The following is a 20,555-nucleotide window of genomic DNA, read 5'->3' on the forward strand; positions in this document are numbered from 1 at the left end:
CCTCCTCCCCTTATTCCCCCTCCTCCCCCTCCTTCCCTCCTCCTCCTCCTTCCCCTCCTCCCCCTTATTCCCCCTCCTCCCCTTATTCCCCTTATTCCCCCTCCCCCTTATTCCCCTCCTCCCCCCTTATTCCCCCTCCTCCCCCTTATTCCCCCTCCTCCCCCTTATTCCCCCTCCTCCCCCTTATTCCCCCTCCTCCCCCTTATTCCCCCTCCTCCCCCCTTATTCCCCTCCTCCCCTCCTCCCCCTTATTCCCCCTCCTCCCCTCCTCCCCCTTATTCCCCCTCCTCCCCTCCTCCCCCCTTATTCCCCCCTCCTCCTCCTCCCCCTTATTCCCTCCTCCTCCCCCTTATTCCCCCTCCTCCCCCCTCCCCCTTATTCCCCCTCCTCCCCCCTCCCCCTTATTCCCCCTCCTCCCCCTCCCCCTTATTCCCCCTCCTCCCCTCCCCTCCCCCTCCCCCCTTATTCCCCCTCCTCCCCTCCTCCCCCCCTTATTCCCCCTCCTCCCCTCTTCCCCCTGCATTCCCAAAGGCGCAGGTTCTGTTTCGATGGTCTGAGCCGGTCTCCAGTGGCCTCTCGTGACGTTTCCTCAATGGGCCGAACTTCCCGTGGCTTGTTTACTCAGGGAAGTGTGAAATCGCTTTTATTAGCGGGAAAGTGGCCTCGTCTCCTCGGCCTGGTACTTCGCACCACGGGTTATAATGTTGGCCCATCTGGTGTTGCATCCCAAACTCAGTCGGTCTGACCCTGAATATTAACGCATTATCATCGTGGTCTCTGGACAGCAGGATTTGAGGTCATTCACGATTTTTATTGTTTTGAACGTTGTTTTTACAAGAGCAGTCAAGGACCAGATTGCTCGTCGGGTCCTACTCAGGATACGAGTGCCCGTTTCACAAGGCGTCCATAATGCGCGGGAAAGAGAGCTCCCTGCCCCGTGAACACGCTGTCCACCTGGAAGCGCGTGCACGGCCGCAAATAGGAGGCTGTGCACGCGCAACAGGTGGCCGACCCGACGAGTCACCCTGAAGAAGAGACCCAAGTAACCGGTATCTGAATGGCGATGCATTTGCACCGGGAACACTCGTCCGGGTGGCGGCGCTGGGAGCCGCGTGTTCGTGGGAAGGTGCACCGGCAGCAAAATTGCAAATGGGATCCACGTGCTTGGGCGTGTCACGTGGTGCCCAAGCCGAGCCGACTGTAACGCAGCCAGTGAGGATCAGAGGCGTTCGGTAATCAAGCTCACTCGTTCTCGCGTCACTGCCGGCGCTTGAGTAATTAGGCTTCGTGGCAGGCTTGTTTGCTTCGAACCCGTTGGAAAGTTTCCTGGTGTTTGTCACAAGCTCGCCTTGTCTCCAGGAGTGACAAAAGCAAACGCGCGGGAAACCACTCTGCCCTAATTGCCGTGTTTTTATATCGATTTGAAACGCGGACCAGCCCGAGGGGGTGGTGGGGGAGGTGGGGGAGGCTGTAATGTTACCATTGGATTCAGGACGCACGCACGCACGCACGCACGCACTTCTTGAAGCTAATTCTGCACGAGAGGTTGGTTGTTGGGCGCGAGAGCATCGCCGCTGAAGAGTGCACGGTGCACGTGCTCCGGTGAAGGTGTGTTGATGCACGTGCGCAGAGTCCGTATCGTGATGGAGCGACGGGTAAGAAAAGCGGACTTGGAGTTCAGTCGTACACGATGCACCACACCTCGACCCCTCGACAAGAACACGGTGGTCACCCGGGCCAACAAACACACCTGTTGTGTGTTGTGATAGTAGTTGTGATACTCTCCCGTGGTGTTTTGACGCATCGACTTGTACCCAATGGCATTGATCGATGAAGATGAAATACAAGAAATGATCAAATTGGGGATCCCAAGACTCTGTCGCAAGTCACCTGCTCATGTCCGTGACGTGGCCACTCACGACAATCCCTCCCAGTTTCTCATTCCCCTTCCAATTGCTGTGTCGGATGGAATGATACGCGCTCTCCTCCTCCGAGCTGCGTTGCCTGGGTTCGAATCCCGGCGTTGCGCAGGCAGAGTGAGGCATCGATGTGCGTGTGCGTGTGCGTGTGGCGTCCCTCGGACGGACGTTCAACGAGGTTTCTCGTCTGCTGGCGTTAGTTGGTGCACGTTAAACATCCCACGGTGTGTTTCGTGAAAAGTCGGCGAGTTATTACCGGCACCGTGAACAAATTAGAGATTTCTGCCTCGACTGCGGGAATCACACGGTCTGGGTACGACTTGGACGTTTCTTAATATAACACCTGGTGTTTACTGGTTACACTGCTTGTTATCTTGTCGTGTGGTTGCTGTGTTGACCCAGCTTCTGCACTAAAATACATTGACCAGGTGGCTCACACGGTTCATTTGAACACACACACACACACACACACACACTTATTCTAATAAAGATTAATTTTTGTGACCATGCATTGTAGGGTGCGTGGCCTGTCCTCTGTGTGCGAGTTCAGCATCCTCTAAACCCCTTTGTTGTACTTGGTGGCATGAACCTCACATATGGGGGGGGTCTTGCATCACTACGTCCTCCTTCAGAGACTCGGTTCAACCTTTCAACGCCCCCATCAGCCCCCCTCGACACGTGACGCTATTTCACACTGGGTACGAACTGGCATGAACATCGTGTCCCCTTCTCCCGATAAAACGGAGCCAAAGCTCTGCACCTTATGGTTTGAAGAGGTCTTATCTGCACTTGGCACGGCATACGCTGTTCGCTGCTTCCCGCCAGCTCCATGCAAGGTGTCCTCGCTGTACATTTGCTCCTCTTTCGTTAATTTTAACCTTTAATGGCCTTCATTTGTGATCGCACCCTCGGAATGTTTACGATCCGTCACACACGACCAACACAGCACAAGCCGATTGTCACTTGCACATGTAATGCAAACTGGAGACTCATACCAAACTCTGCGAGGGTGATCCTCTCGGGATAGGAAATTGTGATAACTATATTATTGCCACAATATTTATGGAAATCATCATAAACGTCACGATGATGTGTTGCTGTTCCTGGCACTGTTTCCACAGCTCCATCATGTAAACATTTACCTGCTGAGCGAACTTGACATGCCACGTGATCGTCTCACTTTGTACCTGGAGACGTCGTCGTGCTGAGTACATGACGATGGTGGTACGAGCATTGCTTGTTGAAAACATTTCCACCGTCCAGTTTTGCTGATGATGAGGTGTGGAAAAAAAATCGAAGGGTCTTCAATTGCAAACTTACCTGTAAAACTCCTCCTGTTTTACAAACGTCGTTAAAGACGTGTCTGTCGTCAGCCGGGTAATGAATGATGGTATTTCTTAGCAATGGATGTATCGGTTTTTAAATCTTTAAAACGTAACGCCATCTGATGAAGCCTTTTGTGCAGAATGAAAATGAGAAAACCCGGGGAAGATTGGGGGAAGGAGGTAAAGGAGTGATGGAGGTGAGAGCAAATGAAAAGGTTTCGATGACGCAGGACTCAGAAGAAGGAGCTTCAGCAACATGGACTTCAGCATATGGAAGAAGGTAGGAAGATGGGAATTCTGCCCAATTTTTGCATATGTAATATGTTGATGTTTTAAATGGGGAACGGTTAACGAGTGCGTTTCTAAATTCCGACTTTCCCTGCATTGGATGAGCCATCTTTCAATGTCTTACAAATCCTCGGTTGTACCCGTCATTGATGAAACCCAAAATGGAACGTCGTGAAAGCACCAAAAATATATCCTCTGAAGTTTTACGATATCCACGAATGGATGAAATTTCGAGTTTGCCATTTTTTTTTTTTTGGTGTGGAATCTTGCCAACTTTGCTTAAACCCACTGGTACCTGCGCTATGGGCGAATTTGTTCCAAGCGTTCTTCTGACGCGTCCCTTTATTTGGGCGGTGTATAGGCAACAGACTGCTGCCTCGATCGCTCCCGACAAAAAAAACCCGGGGTTACGTACATGAAGCGAAAACACACCTGCTGCTTAGAATTCAAAACACCTCATTGCACTGGAAAATGTGGGGGCAGGAATAGTGTACTGTAAAATGATGGAAACTTGTAATACCCTCCTGCACCAGGAGGTGGTGCTACACGATACATACATATTTACATCGAGGATTTGCGTTCTCCCTCCTCCCCCCCCCTCTCCAGACCACTGGCAAAGATAAAAACACCCCTATATGTTAATTGGGGTCAGGATGATCCTATGTAGCAAGTCTTGATGGAATTGGCCCACAAATGTTGGAGTCGCGCGAGAAACGAACAAACGAACACGCAACACATCGGTCAGTGAATTATAGTAATGATATCAATATCAAAGCGCCATCACTCGAGGAAGTGCAAGGACGTAGAACAGAAGCATTGTGAAGGGAATAAAATCCTACAGAGTTAAAACCTCAACCAGAATCGGAGATAAAAAGTTGTTTCCTCGAAGAAATGACGCGAAACATTCGCTCACCTTAATTATACCTAAACTAGCAACCCGTTGGCACTCGTACTGCAGTGGATATTATGACTACAATGCAGAAGTGTCATGACTAACCGTGAATGTCATGTCACTACAGGTATCGGCACACAGGAAGAGGCAGACTCTCTCATGACTGCAGACAATGGAAGTTGCAGGCGCAGTACCACAGAGTCCACATACATTCAGAAGACGGAGCTGTGCTTCTCCTGGTTCTTCACAGAGTGCCACAGCTTGGCGAGGGTGTTGCACTATTCAGAGGCCCCAATAAGCATCGACACAAATAATCATGCTGCAACATATCTCGAACAAATATGGTGCAGAAAGATCAACTGTCTTGATAAACTGGCAAGATCTGATTGGCTGTCTTACGACAGGTTGTGGCAGCAAGGAGTGGTTTATAACATTTATACAATCACTTTCTGTCCTACCTTCTGCAACTTTGAGTCTTGGTGAAGAAGGTGAACTACGTGCAGAAGTACTCGGGTTGAGGGGGGGATCAGAGATCATGCACCATGCTCATCACAAAGCATTGGTGCTGCCAAAGCTTCTTTCTTTGCCTCGGGTTACAATCCTGGACAGGTTTCCTCTCCGATACAGGAAGTCAGGGTAGGAGTTTAGGATTTGTTCAAGGTGTCAGCAATAGCTCACCGACTCTTTGTGAAGGACACCACGGGATTTTTAACATACACCAACTGATGCCGGCAGACAGAACACCCAGTTTAACGTCCATCCAAAGGACGGTGCTCACACATTGATGAATCATCTCGGCCATCCTGCCAGCCCTTGGCGGGAGGGTGGGAGAGGGTGTAAATCATTTCTCTGCAAACTCCTTTGTCTCAAGGGGAACGATTTTGTACAAGCACATCTATTTAAGCAACTGAATGCCAATAAAAGTTCAGACAAACTGCTAACCTAAATATTCCCCTCGTCAAAACCATCCCTTTCTATTCTACCTCAAAACCATTCCAATTTTCCTGTCTTCCTTCTCAAAATCCCCCCAAATTACAAGAATCAAATGTCATCATCATTCATTCACAACTAATTTCTTAACTCATGAATTCCCAAACTTTCGTGACTCATCTCTACTCTTCTTCCTCCTCCATTCTCACTTCATCAATTTAAACCTTTTAAAATGACAATTAAAAAATGTGAAACACCTTTTTCTCATTCTGCTTTCTGTTCTCCCCTTCCTTCTTGCTCCATCCCTGGATCGCTCACAAACTTGAGCCCTATCCACCACCATGTTCATATGGCGCTGTCTTTCTTTGTGCCTTTATTCATCATCGCCATCCCATTACTGATGCTTTTCTTTGTCTCTCTGACCTTGGAATCCCTAAAAGCACCCTTTTTGTCATGTGTTTGGGAGTACCGTGACAAACACCATGTCAGTGCCTTCCACGACATCATTACCTCTGCCACCGAAGGTGAAGGAGGTCATGTTTTCACTCCCTCTCTGTCTGTTTGTTTGTTTGTTTGTGTGCATGATATCTCAAAAAGTTATGGACGGATTCGGATGCAATTTTGTGTACAGGTTGGGTATATGACAAGGACGAACTGATTAGATTTTGATGAAGATCCGGATCCGGCTTCTATAATGTTTAAAGTTATTCTTCACCATTGAGAGATCGGACCAAAAACGAATTATAGCATGATATCTCAAAAATGTATTGGGCCCGATATGTTCTCGTGGATCAGGCATTACATGGCGGAGGTATGTGCTCTACCGAGTGCCCTTCTCGTCTTCACATGGGTTCTCCTACACCTCCTCCAGGTTCTTCCACCCCCACTACGTGGTTGTTTGAGTCAACATCTCGGTCTATTTTCAGAGAGCTGCCTCAGCACCATGGAGTCTGTCAGTTCACTCGAGCAGACTGGTTGGGATTGCAAAGCTGTCCTCCCATGTCAAGACTGGTCCTTCATTTCCACCTCTCCTGACTTTAATACTGTCTGGGAATCCTTCACAAAAGCTTGCTTTACCTTACGTACAGATTTATATCATCTCATCTGCAGTTATTCTACCTATCCTGTCACTACTTGTACACAGAATCGTCCTGTGAGGCAGTTGCCATCTCTTTCTGGAAGGCAAATCCGACTGAAGGCAACATCAGATCATTCCACAACATCCAGAACAGGTGTGTGTTCACTCTCAAGAAAGCCAGGAAAGAACATCTGGCCAACCTCAAGGCTCATCTCTTAAACCTGTCTCTTTCTTGAAAGACCTGGTTGCACCTTGTCAAGTCTTTTTAGCCGCGTCTCATGTAGCGAACGTGGCTCTAAGAGAGCTCCGCGTTGTTCTTGTTCTTCTTCTTCTGGTGAAGATGAAACCTTTAGGACATGGCTCTTTTATATACAGGATCTCGATCTCCTTAAATACTAAACACCTGTACACATCCTCACATTGAGGGTGCCTTTTGAGAGCGTCTGTCATCAACTTTTAAATATATTCGGACATTTGCTTTAAAGTTTCGAAAAGTTCACGTTACTATTTAAAGATTATTCCATTTAATGTGTTGTAATTTCGTAAATACACTATTTTCTCGTCATGAACGACGATCCTCCATGACGGGTCACGCTTATTGGCTCCATCAAGGCACATGACGAAATATCGGAAGTTGTTGTTTATATATTTATCTATTTTTTCTTATTTTTTAGTTTATTAGCGGTGTCGCATTGCGAACGCTGGCTCTAAGAGAGCTCCGCATTGTTGTTGTTGTTGTTGTTGTTGTTGTTGTTGTTGTTCTTCTTCTTCTTCTGGTGAAGACAAAACCTTTATGACGCGGCTCTTGGACACATTTGTCCTTGCTTTTTTGGTGAATGCTACCACTCCATTCTTTCTCTCACTTCAAATGGCACCACAGCTCGCTCTGCTTGAAAGAATACTGAGAAGGCCGAATGCCTCAATAATTATTCTTGCTTCCAAATCTTGTGTACCCAACCCCTCACTCCATATTTCCACTCCTCACTCCTCCCCTCTCGTACCCAACTGCTCCTGGATACGATATCTTTCCAACTTGAGGAGGTGTAAATGTTTCTGGCAAACCTCGACTCCGATTTTGCGACCAGCCCAGACGACATCAGTGTATGTGTCCGAAAAGCCTGCTCTGCTGCTCCTCTTCATTCTCGTTCTACTCTGTTAATCCGATCATTTTCTCTGGTCAGTTTCCAGCTGTGTGGAAGTTGGCCAACATCACTGCAACACACAAACATGGCGCAAATACGGATGCTTTCAACTGCAGATCAATTAGCTTGCTTCCAGTTATACCCAAGGTCATTGATCTGTCATTGCAGATGACATCAAATCCTTTCTTTTCTACAATGGCATGATCTCAGATCATCAGTTTGGTTTCAGACCCAGTCATTCTACCCTGGACATGATGCTTCGACTCTCCCAATGGATGGATATGATGTTGGGAATTGCAATGTTGGGAATTAGCACCATTTTGTATGATCCTGCAATTGTTGCCTGCAGTTGTCGTTTGGAGATGGTGACGGGCGACCCTTCTCTATTTTTTCGACTATTCAGCTTGACCACTCAGGCTAAAACCGAAATTATTCTGACACATTCACCTTTGGCTCATTCCATTAGTTGGGTGGTATATTGGCCAGACCACTGCCTCAATTGCTCTCAAAATTTTTTTTTTAAAAACCCGGCTTATGGACTTTCCATGATAGAAAAAACATGCCTCCTGCTTATGTGCATCTATCAAATATTGTGGTTATATAGTTCAGATAATTCACATAATGACTCTGACACTTCCAAAGACATCTGAGGTATACCAGAAAACCAACATGGCAGATGTATGGTTTCTTCCTGATAATGATTGTGGGTGAAGTCAAGCCAGCTCTCAGCCAATGGGTTTGAAGGCTTCATATGCATGCAGCTTCATGACTGTTTTAATAGATAAGATACGTGCATTAACAACGTCATATTAAAATATATGTATGATACTCGTAAAAGGTGTCCACAACAATTCTTGACCGTGTCGTTGAACATGAGGTGAGGTCCTAAATTTTTAAATTCCGCCCTCACTTTTTCACCTTTATTTGAATTTAAATTCATTTTCTCCGTGACCGCTTCATCGATTGACACAACAACAAAAATGGTTGGAGTGCCTACTCATGGAGATTTTTTTTTCTCACAAAGTTAACATGATGATTGGATGGAAAATGCAGCCGGCATTCCAAAAAAATCCCTTTTCTGCAAGCATGGGTTGCATCACTTCTCAGGAATAAATGGCCTCGGCCAAATTAATTTTTGCCAGTACACTATTACCTTAATTACATCCACCACTCAATCCAGGATGAAAATGGGCAGGCCTGACGCAGATTCTCCTGCAGCCTGTATCAGATCATCTCTCCAAGCTGAGTGAAAAGCTCTTACATTTCCATTCAAGGGACATTCTTTCTCAGCAAGCCTTTAGGGCTGGACTTCCACACCCAAGGTCCTTAATTTATTCTGTGGTCTGAGGTGAGTGATTCGGCCCAAAATAAATGCTACTTTGAATGTGTATCATCTACGAGTGAGAAGCTCACATCTCATCTTAATATTTTGCAACCTCTGTTATTTTCTGCTTACCCAGTGATTTTTTTTTTAAAAACAGCAATGAAAATTTGGATGACCGGAGGACAAAAAAACATTGGCGTCTTCTATACTCGTGACATTGTGAAACAAAACATCCGCCATTATTTACTTTTAACGATGTGTATACATATATGTATCAGGTAGGAGATAAATGGCTTTGAGTCTCATGGTCACTTGACAGTTGCAATTCTACGGTGCTTCCGCATATGTCGTGGGATAGTGAATTGGACAGGCGACCGTGATGGGCGATGACATGTAGGAGTTTCGATCGCAGTTTCTGTGAAATCGGTGATAGCATGATGGGGGAGGGAAAAGTGTTAAATATTCTGCTGTTTAGATGTGGGAATGCCCGTTTGCTTTTATGAGTGGGGTGAGAGTGAGTAGAGGAGGACAGAATTGGGATTGGAGAGGTGAGAGCAAAGATGGGACAGAGTTGGCATGGCAAAGTTGAGGCTTTTGGAGGGGTGAGGACTTTCAGTGGGGGTGGGGAGGGGGTTGTGGAGTTGTGGTCGGGGGAGGTGGGCTTTGAAGGACTGGAGTGGGTAGGGGACTTATGCGTTCGGGTTGGAGGGGGAGGGTGAGGACTTGGACTTGGGGTTGGGAGGCGGAGGTCGAGGACTTGGGGTTTTGGAGGGGGTTTCACATTTTTCATTGCGTCGATGTTCCACAGGTCCCTGATAGTTCCTTTCAAATTGACTTAAAATTTTTGTGCTGATTCATTATACCTGATCCTCATCACATGTCCACTCACTTTGCGGATGGGTCAGGATAAATGGCCGGCAAGATCAATTGGACAGCTTAAACCGGGGTGGCTGAATTTCATGGAAATGCAGCACAAGGGGCAGCACGGTTTTTTTTATCAGATTTAGTGGTGCAGGAAAGCAATGTATAAATTATTTTCTGACCACTAATTATTTGTGCTCCTTTTCCCCAAAGTGACAATATAACCAATTTATTACCATTCACTAATTGACAAATAATAACTAAGAAGCAAATTCCCCTCGCTATTCTCCTCTGACAGCTGTGAGAATAGGTCTCAAAATCGGTGAATGGGGGAAACAATTCAATTCCAACAATGGAGACATAATTTCTTGCTTCTGCATCAGCCTGGACCATTTCTGGGCCAGGTACTACCTGGAAACAATTACTGGCAGAGTGTCAACCATCGCTTCAAACTCATGGTTAAAAAATGGCTAATTTTCATTTGGCAATGCCACCATATTTGATCATTATGTATGGCAGACAACAGCCATGGTTGATAATTATAGGCCAGTGGATTTGTGGTTTTATTAATCACCCTCTGAACATTTATATGGATAGGTGATACGTCATAAAGGTTTGGAGAATGCTGATGATAAGGGTGGGGAGAAACCATACCCTTAGGCCTGATTTTCTGATAAGAAATAGGCTTCCTCAGTTGTTAAGCATGAAGCCAGCAGCAGCGAATGCAACCCATTCAAAGAGAAGACCTGCATTACACTTGTTTTGGTGCATTGGCACAGCCAGACTGCAGCTGAATGCAGTTCAACTTCAGCATGGGTTGACCCTTCAAAGCTCTGAGCTGACCCGAGTAGTATAGGGACAGGCATGATGCAACACGACCTCTCAGCCATTTGGCAGCCCAAGAGGGCACAGTGGGAAGCATCTCATGGGCCATCATTGACTGTGAGAAAAATCTTGCTGTTCCATGAGCCGAGCTCTTGTCGGAAAGAAAAATTATGTTTCACCAGAGAAATTGTCAGCTGGGTCATTCTTTTTTTTTTCCACCTACATTAGTGCTGTTAATGAAGTTGAAATTGAAGGTTCAGTTGGCCAAGCTTAGTCCAAGTGGAAGAAATAATTAATACTTAATCTGCCGAAAGATTAGAAGAATTGTAATTAGGTTTCTGATTGATTATTGATTGAAGTGAAAAATTTGGAATGTCTTTGTGGTTAACTATTTCTTTGAGTTTCAATATGTTGATAATTGATACTTGCCTGTATAAAACTTCCATTTATACTGATTGTATTTTTTGATTTTAGAAAATGTGTGAGTTGTACTTAAGTGTGCAGTACTGAGTTCTTGTAAATGTGCTGGATTTGTTCTCTTCTGTCCCATCCATGTAAGGTTTCATTGCTGGGCAATTCTCCTGAATGAATCTCATTTGAACATCATTTGAACCTGACATCATTTCTTTGGGTTGGTCAACTAGACCTCTGGGACCATGTTGAAACCCAACTCATGACAGGGTAAAGCATAGAGGAGTCTGTTGATTTAACAAAGATCGTTAAAATAGGCATTGAACTAGCTGAAGAAGAGCTAATTTCATTCGGCTAAACTTTTGTTCAGGGGGTTAAGGATTGTAATACTATCATAGACTGCATTAATATGATTATTTATCTCTTGATAGATGCACCCCACTCCCCGCCTTAAATGCCCTATCCATGTGGTCTCTTGAGATTTACCATTAGATGATATGTGCAGGATCTCTCGTGTTTGATTTTCTTTCATGCTTTAAGATGCTGCTTTGATCCTCTTTAATGCGGATTTCAAAATCAGTTAAACATTGACTTCAGGACATTTTCGACAATGGTGCCCAGCACAATGACATAAGCAGGTGTTGTCTTTGAAATTGGTGCTTCTTTTTTAATTGCCTCTTCCTTTATGAGGAAGGATGGAATGGAAGAGGTAGTATTTTTGAAGAACGTGACTTTAACTTGACACATTTTCTGTTCAAATCTTCGGACTTGCCTCCTAAGCTGTAAAATAATTTATCATTTCGTTAGACCCAAAATCGTTGAAGTCAAGTTAGAAGCTAAGATCGTTCAAGTTGGGGTTAAATTGCCAAAACATTAGTGACAACACTTCTATTTTCCTGAGGTTGAGATATTACTGACAGTTATATACAAAATAACAATCTTTTATTATTTCTGTGTAGTATGAATGTAGAATAATAGAAAGAATGAGATAAATAAATAAATTTACTGCACTTTTAGTGTCAAATGAACGCAGCGTAATTTGACAACATGCCATGAAATATCAAGTGGTGGATTTTAGGAGATTTGATTCAGATTCAAGTGTGCTAGCGATTATGTCATCAATGAACTCTCCGCCAAATGTGCAGAAAACAACACAAAGAAAGGAAGGTCAATTACATGCAAGTAAAGGGAAAAGTCCATCAGAGGCAGACACAAAGCTGCGTTGGCAGACTTAAGGATAAATAAATGGTCCTGAGCTTGATGCTGTCACTCACAAAAACTGGTAGTTTGAGGAGGTGTAAGGTTTAGGGGAAAGGAAAGAAAAGTGTGATTTATTGGCAGTGTGATGGTGAAAAGGTGTTCAAACTATTCTATGTTTAAATAGCTTATTAAGGGCTCGATCATGCCTCACGAAAGAGCGTATGAATCATATACAGTATCATATTGCACTCAATATAGATGCAATAGGTATGTTGTAAATTATAAATACCAGCAAATGTCCCAACATTCCATAGATGAGACAGCAGATATGGATGGAGCAGGAGATATGGGTAAAGGGTACCTGCATTCGACTATGGGTTGTAAGGATAGCCTAGAGATGTGCACATTTGCCTCTGAGTTGTCTAGTCTGGGTCTGAATCTTGAACCAGCTATAAACTGTCATCCTGGTGTTTTGAATGGCATGGTTCTGTATCAATGTGTGTGCTGTCGCTTAGGTCAGGTATGGGAGCATGTGCCAGAACAGCGCGTCGCTGCGTCCACTTTCCGCCGGTACTCCAGGGGCCTCCGTCTGGCCATCCCCCAGGCAGATGCCAGGCCCATCCCCATCTCCTTGAGATGATGGTCAACCTGCTGCAACCATGAGGCACGTGGTCGGCCCACTGGCCTCCTCCACTCATGAGACTCCCTCGCTGAGAGAATCTGGTGAGCAGGATCAGCGTCAGGAAAACGAGCCACATGTCCATACAGCCGCAGCTGACGCTCACGGACTATGCAGGTAACAAATCTCATCCGAGTCTCTCTCAGCAACCGCTCGTTGGACACAAAATCCGACCAGCGATAGCCAAGGATTCTCCGAAGAGACCTGGTACCAAAGGAATTGTCTCCGTCTCAGATCCTTGGTCAAAGTCCAAGTCTCGCACCCATAGAGCAAGACTGGAAGTACCAAGGACCTGAAGACTCGGACTTTCGTCCTCCCGCACAGGTACGGCAGCGCCACACCCCATGATCCAGTGAATCCATGACTCCCCAGGCCCGACCCAGACGTGCCTATTGACCTCCGGCTCACAACCTGCGGAGACATGAATATCACTGCCAAGGTAAGTGAATCTATCCACGACCTCAACATCCTCACCACAAACAGACACAGACAGGACAGCAGCATCCAAGATGTCACCGAAAGCCTGGATCTTTGTTTTGACCCAAGAAATCCGTAATCCCAACGGCTCCGACTCCTCATTCAGCACCTCGAGGGCCCCCAAAAGGATGTCTAAAGTCTCCGCAAAGATGACTGCATCATCTGCAAAATCAAGGTCCGAGATCTTGACATTGCCAAACGATGCACCGCAACTTGATCTCTCCGACATCCTCCCAAAAATCCAGTCCATACAAGTGCTGAAAAGTGTGGGGGCAAGTACACATCCCTGACGAACTCCAGTAACAACTGGAAATAAGTCAGAGGCGGTACCACCACACTTCACAGCACTCTCAGTACCAGAGTAGAGTTCAGACATCAGATCGATCAGTTTCGGTGGCACCCCACGAAGACCAAGAATCCTCCAGAGGACATCCCGATTCACTGAATCGAACGCTTTACAGAGATCAACATAGGCTGCAAGCAGCCCCTGCCGAAACTCTCGTCTGCGTTCAGTGAGGACACGAAGAGCAAGGATACGGTCAATCGTTGACCTCTTTGGTGTAAAGCCTGACTGCTCTGGACGCTGGTGCTCAAGCAGATGGTGGCGAACCCTATCAAGAATTATCCGAGCAAAGACCTTGCCCGGCACTGAGAGCAGCGTCACCCCTCGGTAGTTGTTGCAGTCTTGGCGATCACCCTTCCCTTTCCAGAGAGGGACAACAAGGCCCCTCTTCCAGTCAGTTGGGATGATGCCTGTGTTCCAGGCAGAGCACAAAACTGCATGCAACGACGCGAGTGCAGCATTTCCACCAGCCTTAAGAAGTTCAGCATGGATGCCACAGATCCCTGGAGCTTTGCCCCGTTTCAACTGGTTCACCGCAGCGCGTGTTTCCACAAGCGATGGTGGACCACAGTTGATTCGAGGGTCAGCAACAGGGATTGTAACACCCTTGACGTCCAACTCGACAGCTGGGGGATCAGCCTGGTACAACCGCTCAAAGTAACCGGCCCAGCGGGCCTTCACTTCAGACTCCTCTGTCAAGAGCCTACCACTCTCTGCTCGAACTGCAGTGCTCCGAGGGATGGGCTTGGATGAACGTAATGCGCGAATTCCCCTGTAAGCGGGACGAGAATCACCTGTCCACAGGTGATGCTCTACCCCCTCACAGATTCCTCGCACATAGGCCTCCTTGTCCACCCTCAGTGCACGTACAGTTTTACGCCTCAGCTCCCTGAACAGCTCAGCTCTGCCATTCAGCCTGGCCCTGCGACTCTGGTCAATGGTATCCAGTGTCCCTTGAGAGACAAAATTCTTTTTTGCCCTGCGGTGAACTCCAAGGCATCCACCGGCAACATCAAGGACGGTGGTCTTGAAGGTGCTCCACAACTCTTCAGGACCCCCCAAAGCACCCAGACCCCCAAGTGTCCACTCAGCCTGTTCGCAAACTCCTCAGCTACTCTCTCATCCCTGAGCTTGGCAACATCCAGCCTAGGCTGGGATGGTACCATTCTCCAGGATTTAAGGTGCAGCTTTAGAGTTGCTACAACAAGCCTGTGGTCAGTATTGAGGAACTGAGCACTCCGGTAGACCCTGCAGTTCTGGATCATCCTCCAACGACCGTCAATGAGGACATGGTCAATCTCCTTTGCCACACCGCCAGCGTTGGAATACCAAGTCCAGCGATGAGCTTGCGGGCGCTGAAACCATGAACCAGCCACCCTAAGTCCATGACTTCTGCAAAGTCAAGGAACTTAGTGCTATTCTGGTTCATAGTTCCTGACCCATGGGGACCAACACACACCTCATAACCATCCCTATCAGTTCCAGTCGATGCATTGAAATCCCCCAAGACTAGAAGTGTATCTCGTCTGGGGCACTGATCAACCACAGACTCGAGTGTGGCGTAGAATGCATCCTTCACGGTAAGATCACTCGCCTCAGTCGGAGCATAAATAGAGACCAGGGAAATGACACCTAAGGAGTGACGAATCCTTAATCTCATAATACGCTCGTTGACCGGTGTTACCTCAATTATCATTGGGGTCAGCTTATTGGCCACAGCTACAGCAACTCCTTGGGTATGGTGGTACCATCAGAGCGACCAGACCAATAGTAGGTGTAACCACCCACCATTATCTCGCCGCAATCCGGTCTCCGAACCTCAGAGAGAGCTGCAATCCCGATGTCCAAACGCTTGAGCTCAGATGATAACAGAGACAGGTGATCATCCTCTCTTAGGGATAGGACATTCCAGGCACCCACCCGAAGGGACCGCCTCAGGTTAACCCAAGGAGACCGCCGTCTGGTGGACGACACTCAGCACCACTCCGACACACTCTCCCGCAATCTGACCCAGGGATGTTACCCCGTGGTTTCCCTCCTATCAAAGATTGGGGGTCCCGAAGGCTTTGCCCCAATCCCATCATCCGGTGAGCTGCCCTGCGAAGGGAAGCTGCACAGGAGGTACCCCCACGGAGTGGGTTTTCAGATTTTTTTGCGTTTTTGCGTTTTGCGGAATGAAGCGTTTTACGGTGGCTGGAGTGCAAATCCTGCCACCAACCTCCTAATAAGAAGTAACCCAACTGCAGGAGGACGTCCGCAGACACAGTTGGGCACTAGATATGGATGGCCGTTGGCTCACAAGGAGCTCCTCCGCCCTTTGACAGGTTTTGTTTTTAATCCTGCTGGGTGTCCATATCCAAACACCCTCCTCACCAGAAAACCTGGTTCATTTGAACCGACTGGACCTGGACCAGTTCACATTTGAACTGGACCCAGTTGGGTCCAGAGATAATGTCGCTTAGATGGACATTAAAATGGCACCCCATCTGCGAATATTAGTTGGTGAACTTTAAGTCCTATAGTGTCCTTTGTGAAAATTAGTGAGCTATTGCCAGCATGCTGAAGAAATTGTAAATTCCTGCCCTGACTGATTGCTGGGAAGGCAATGGCAAACCACCCAGCATGTCTGTAAAGAGTGCGGATCATCTCACCCCCCTATTAGACTTTCTTCTCTATACTTACCTCATCTCATATACTTACCCAGTTTGTGAAATAAGTGTTTGCTTCTCTATACTTCATGGTGTACTTATTCTCATAATAAGCCACTAAATAAAATGTCACACCCTTTTTTGTAACTTTAAAATACCACCTTTTCCAAAACTTTTAGTATACATGCCTGCAGGTCTGGGTGGTATGATACATCTTCCACTTCTTAATGATGGATTTCACCATACTCAAAGGGATAATGAGTGACTTTGAAATCTTCTTATAACCCTCTCCTGAAGTGCTTCTCCACCACTTTATGTTTGACTTATTTGGAAAGCTCCTTGGTCTTCATGCTTTCCTTGTTGGTTGACCAAGTGAGTTGCACCTTAAAACTCAGATAAGTGGTGGAGCTTAACTTTTAAGCTAAACCACTGATTCCATACAGGTGACACCCACTACACTTATTTTGGAACCTTTCAAACAAATATTTTGCTCCTGAAGTGATTTAGGGTTAATTAGGTAAAAGGTTAAAAATATTTATGAAACTGAGAATGATCTGATTTTTCTCTGTTAATCTAGGTTATTCACATTTTATCTGCAATTTTTGGCTTCATCACTTTGGAGTAGTTTGTGAAGACCCTCTATCTTAAGTTTGATTTGAAAACATCATGAAATAAACACAGGTGGCATCAAAATGTGAAAACTTTGGAGGAGGGTAAATACTTTTGCAGACCACTATATTATTTATATATATATATATATATATATATATATATATATATATATATATATATATATATATATATATGTATACACACACACACACGAGGTCCATCTAAAAAGTAACGGGACTGACATCACAGAAATTTTATTCCAAAAAATATATTGAAATCACAGCTTGTCCCCTTCAAAATAGTTTCCCTCCAGTCTCACACACTTGTCCATCCTCTTCTTCCAGGCTTTGATACACCCCCGGAAGGCTTCTTCTGGAATCCTCCGGAGCTCCATTGTCACGGTCCTTTTGATGGCCTCCACATCAGGAAATCAGGTCCCCTTGATCACCCCCTTGAGCTTGGGGAATAGGAAAAAATCACAAGGGCCCAAGTCTGGCGAATACGGGGGTTGCTCCAGAGTTGGCACGTTCCTCTCCGCCAGAAACTGGCGGATGCTCAGGGTACTGTGAACAGGGGCGTTGTCATGGTGGAGCACCCAGGCGTTGTTCTCCCACAGATCCCTCCTCTTGTCCCGGACTGATCTCATGAGGGGCCGGAGGATTTCCTTGTCCACTGATTGATTCACTGTTTGACCCTGTAGTAGAAACTCAAAGTGGACAATGCCATTGATGTCAAAAAACGCGATGAGCATCACCTTGACCTTCGACTTCGACATCCTTGCTTTCTTTGGTCTTGGTGATGCCGAACTTTTCCACCGACGACTCTGCCGTTTGGTCTCGGGATCGTATTCAAATATCCACGATTCATCGCCAGTAATGACTCTCCCGAGTATAGTGTAGTAGCATAGCAAACCTGTTGTGCATTTTGTGATACAAGCACCAAATTTGGCACAAATGTACATTAATATGTTGCGAACATTTTCAGATATTGGGTCACTTCAAATTCTCTCTTTATGTCCGCCATATTGGATTTCAAAATGGCCACCACTTAAAATCTACATTTGCTATTATCTCTGGACGTAATGCAGCTATTGACTTGATTCTGGTATCTAAATGTATGTTTTTGGGGGGCAAGGAATCCAATGGTACCATTTTCAACTTAATATTATCTATCACAGTCTGTTATATAATTTTATTTGGAAATTATCGAGGCAAATATTGGATTCAACACAATACTTTGAAAAGAATGTCTTAGTTCTGTAAATGTCTGAGGTATAATACTGACATGCTAAATGGTCTAGTATTTGAGGATAGGTGTACTGGTATCTGAGGCTAGGTATATACCAGTACTGAAGATACGTGTACATAAACAGTGTCATGTTAACAAGTTCAGCATTGCCACAAGTACATGTATGTTGTTGACTCGTCATGTGCAGTCCCCTTCACACACACAGAGGGCTGTGCACTGAAGGGCAGCCTTTTTGCACTTGCAGCGCCTCACACACCCTTTCTTGCACTTGCAAGAAACCAGCTCAATGCAGCTGTGAGCTGCCTCAGTTAGCATGGTCCAGTAAGGTGTGTACTGTCCTTCTCCAGTCCTTGACCAACCCCAGTTGGTTGGTGGAGGGAGCTCTGGTGCTGGCAGCAGTGTCTGACCCCACACATGTCCACCTTGATACACTGCCCTCTTGACATGTTCCTCCAGAGCTGCCTTCGTTGGAGGAATGAGCTGCACATTGTTCTTCCTTGCGAAGAGTTTCCTCCTGGCCTTGTCAATGTCTGTGCATATGCTGGTTCGATCATGCAACAGGATCACGAACCTCTCGATGATGCGCATTGCATCGTCTGGTATGTCAAGAGGTGCAGAGTACAGCAGCAGCAGCGCCTCAGTGAGTTCTGGCAGTACCGTCCAGACTGCCCACGCAGTCTTCTTGCCTTGTCTATGAAAACTAGACACAGTGTCGCATCCAGTTAGAGCGTGGAACATTGGCAGTGCACGAGCCTTCTCTCGTCCCAATCCAGCTGCTATTTCGTGTGCTGCTAGGTATCGGAAACTCTGGCCTGTTCCGAATGCCAGCCACAGTTTGTCTTCTGGTTGCAACTCCTGTGCCAGGGACACTGCCAGCACCACAACATCGGTGTCTACAGTCCGGATGAGTATTGCATGGTGTCCATGCTGGACTGCGTGAGATGCATGCAGCAACATCCCACTGTCAGCTTCTTCATGGTTACATGGGGCGAGTGAGGTCAGATATGGCAGTAGTGGCTTGCTGAGCACTGCCTCTCCATCAGTAATGACGAGTTGCTTGTCCTCCTGGTCAAACCATTCCATGAGAGCTGCTGAGAGGAACCTGAACAGCTCGGTCTTGTTGCTGTCCACTCGTAGGAAGTTCTGCCAGTTTCCTGGTATGGCTGCGGCAGCCACCACACGTCTCTGCACACCTTGTTCCCGCTTTGCACGTGTACTACCTTTCAGTCAATCAGCAAGATAAGTATCCCAGACCAGATCCAGGCGTGACACTGTTTGCAGCTTCCTGGACATATATGGGATGAAGATCTGTTGTGCATACTCTTCAAAGGTCTTTGATGCAGCCGGCTTCACCGTCTGGACGATGGCTGCTCCATCAAGCACAATACAGGTCGTGACAGGAGTCTCTGTCTTTGCGTCGGAGACTTCTTCCAAGCATGTGAGGAGATCACTCTTGGTACCAGTGCAGAGGCTTCCACCATCAGACAATGCAGGAGGACATGCCTGATTCTCGTGACAAAAGAACTCCTCAAGGTTTCCATCCCTCGTCTGGCAGCCAATGTACAGGTGTGCGAAGAGTTCACCGTCATTCTTGATGGAGGCGAGCTGTTGCTGACCTATGCTCTGGCTTCTTGGAGTGGAAGTGCTGAACACCTTTAGCTTGTTACGAGGAATGGGTGTGTCCACTGCCTTTGTTTTGTCCAACAGACACTCTCTGGTGAAAGCCTCGAACTGCTCTTGGCCAATCCTCTTGGCATTCATCATGGTCTCCACAGCAGCAGGATCTGCGATCTCCTTTGTGTCCAGTTTGACTACATCCTGACTCTCCTCCTTGAATGGGTTGCCCATCTCCTCTATGACACCGACGAGAGAGCAAACATCTTTCACAAATGAGGCCTGTACACTTGGCGTCTGATCATGATGACGTGTGTCTGCTGTTTGCCATCTCCAGTGTTGGTTCCCATCCCAGTGTTGGTTGAAAATGGTACCATTGGATTCCTTGCCCCCAAAAACATACATTTAGATACCAGAATCAAGTCAATAGCTGCATTACGTCCAGAGATAATAGCAAATGTAGATTTCAAGTGGCGGCCATTTTGAAATCCAATATGGCGGACATAAAGAGAGAATTTCAAGTGGCCCAATATCTGAAAATGTTCGCAACATATTAATGTACGTTTGTGCCAAATTTGGTGCTTGTATCACAAAATGCACAATTCTTTTGAATATTTGGGCTGAGCCGCCCCACGAGTCGGTCTGGATCGTCCTCGAGGTGCTCGATAATGTCTTGACAGACAGTGACTCTTTGCTGTTTCTGGTCCTCGGACAACAGCTTGGGGACCATCTTTGCGCA

At 46.5% G+C, this 20,555-nt stretch overlaps 1 long non-coding RNA gene across 7 annotated transcripts in view; it reads left to right on the forward strand.

The window, feature by feature from the left end:
* LOC147030391 (uncharacterized) overlaps nucleotides 1-20,555 on the forward strand; it is a 98,485-nt gene that overhangs the window by 61,358 nt on the left and 16,572 nt on the right. For 4 of the 7 annotated variants that reach the window (XR_015056332.1, XR_015056335.1, XR_015056333.1 and 1 more), the window contains 3 exons: nucleotides 3,041-3,198; nucleotides 3,385-3,524; nucleotides 4,552-9,500. This is a non-coding gene — a long non-coding RNA (uncharacterized LOC147030391). Of the gene's footprint in view, nucleotides 1-557; nucleotides 1,656-3,040; nucleotides 3,199-3,384; nucleotides 3,525-4,551; nucleotides 9,501-11,143; nucleotides 11,266-20,555 lie in introns of those variants that run through there. The other 3 variants (XR_015056334.1, XR_015056330.1, XR_015056331.1) reach the window with 3 other exon arrangements.

The sequence above is a fragment of the Eptatretus burgeri genome, chromosome 3 (assembly GCF_056783735.1).
Source record: "Eptatretus burgeri isolate ZD-2024b chromosome 3, Ebu_testis_v1, whole genome shotgun sequence".
NCBI classification, from domain to species: Eukaryota; Metazoa; Chordata; class Myxini; order Myxiniformes; family Myxinidae; genus Eptatretus; species Eptatretus burgeri.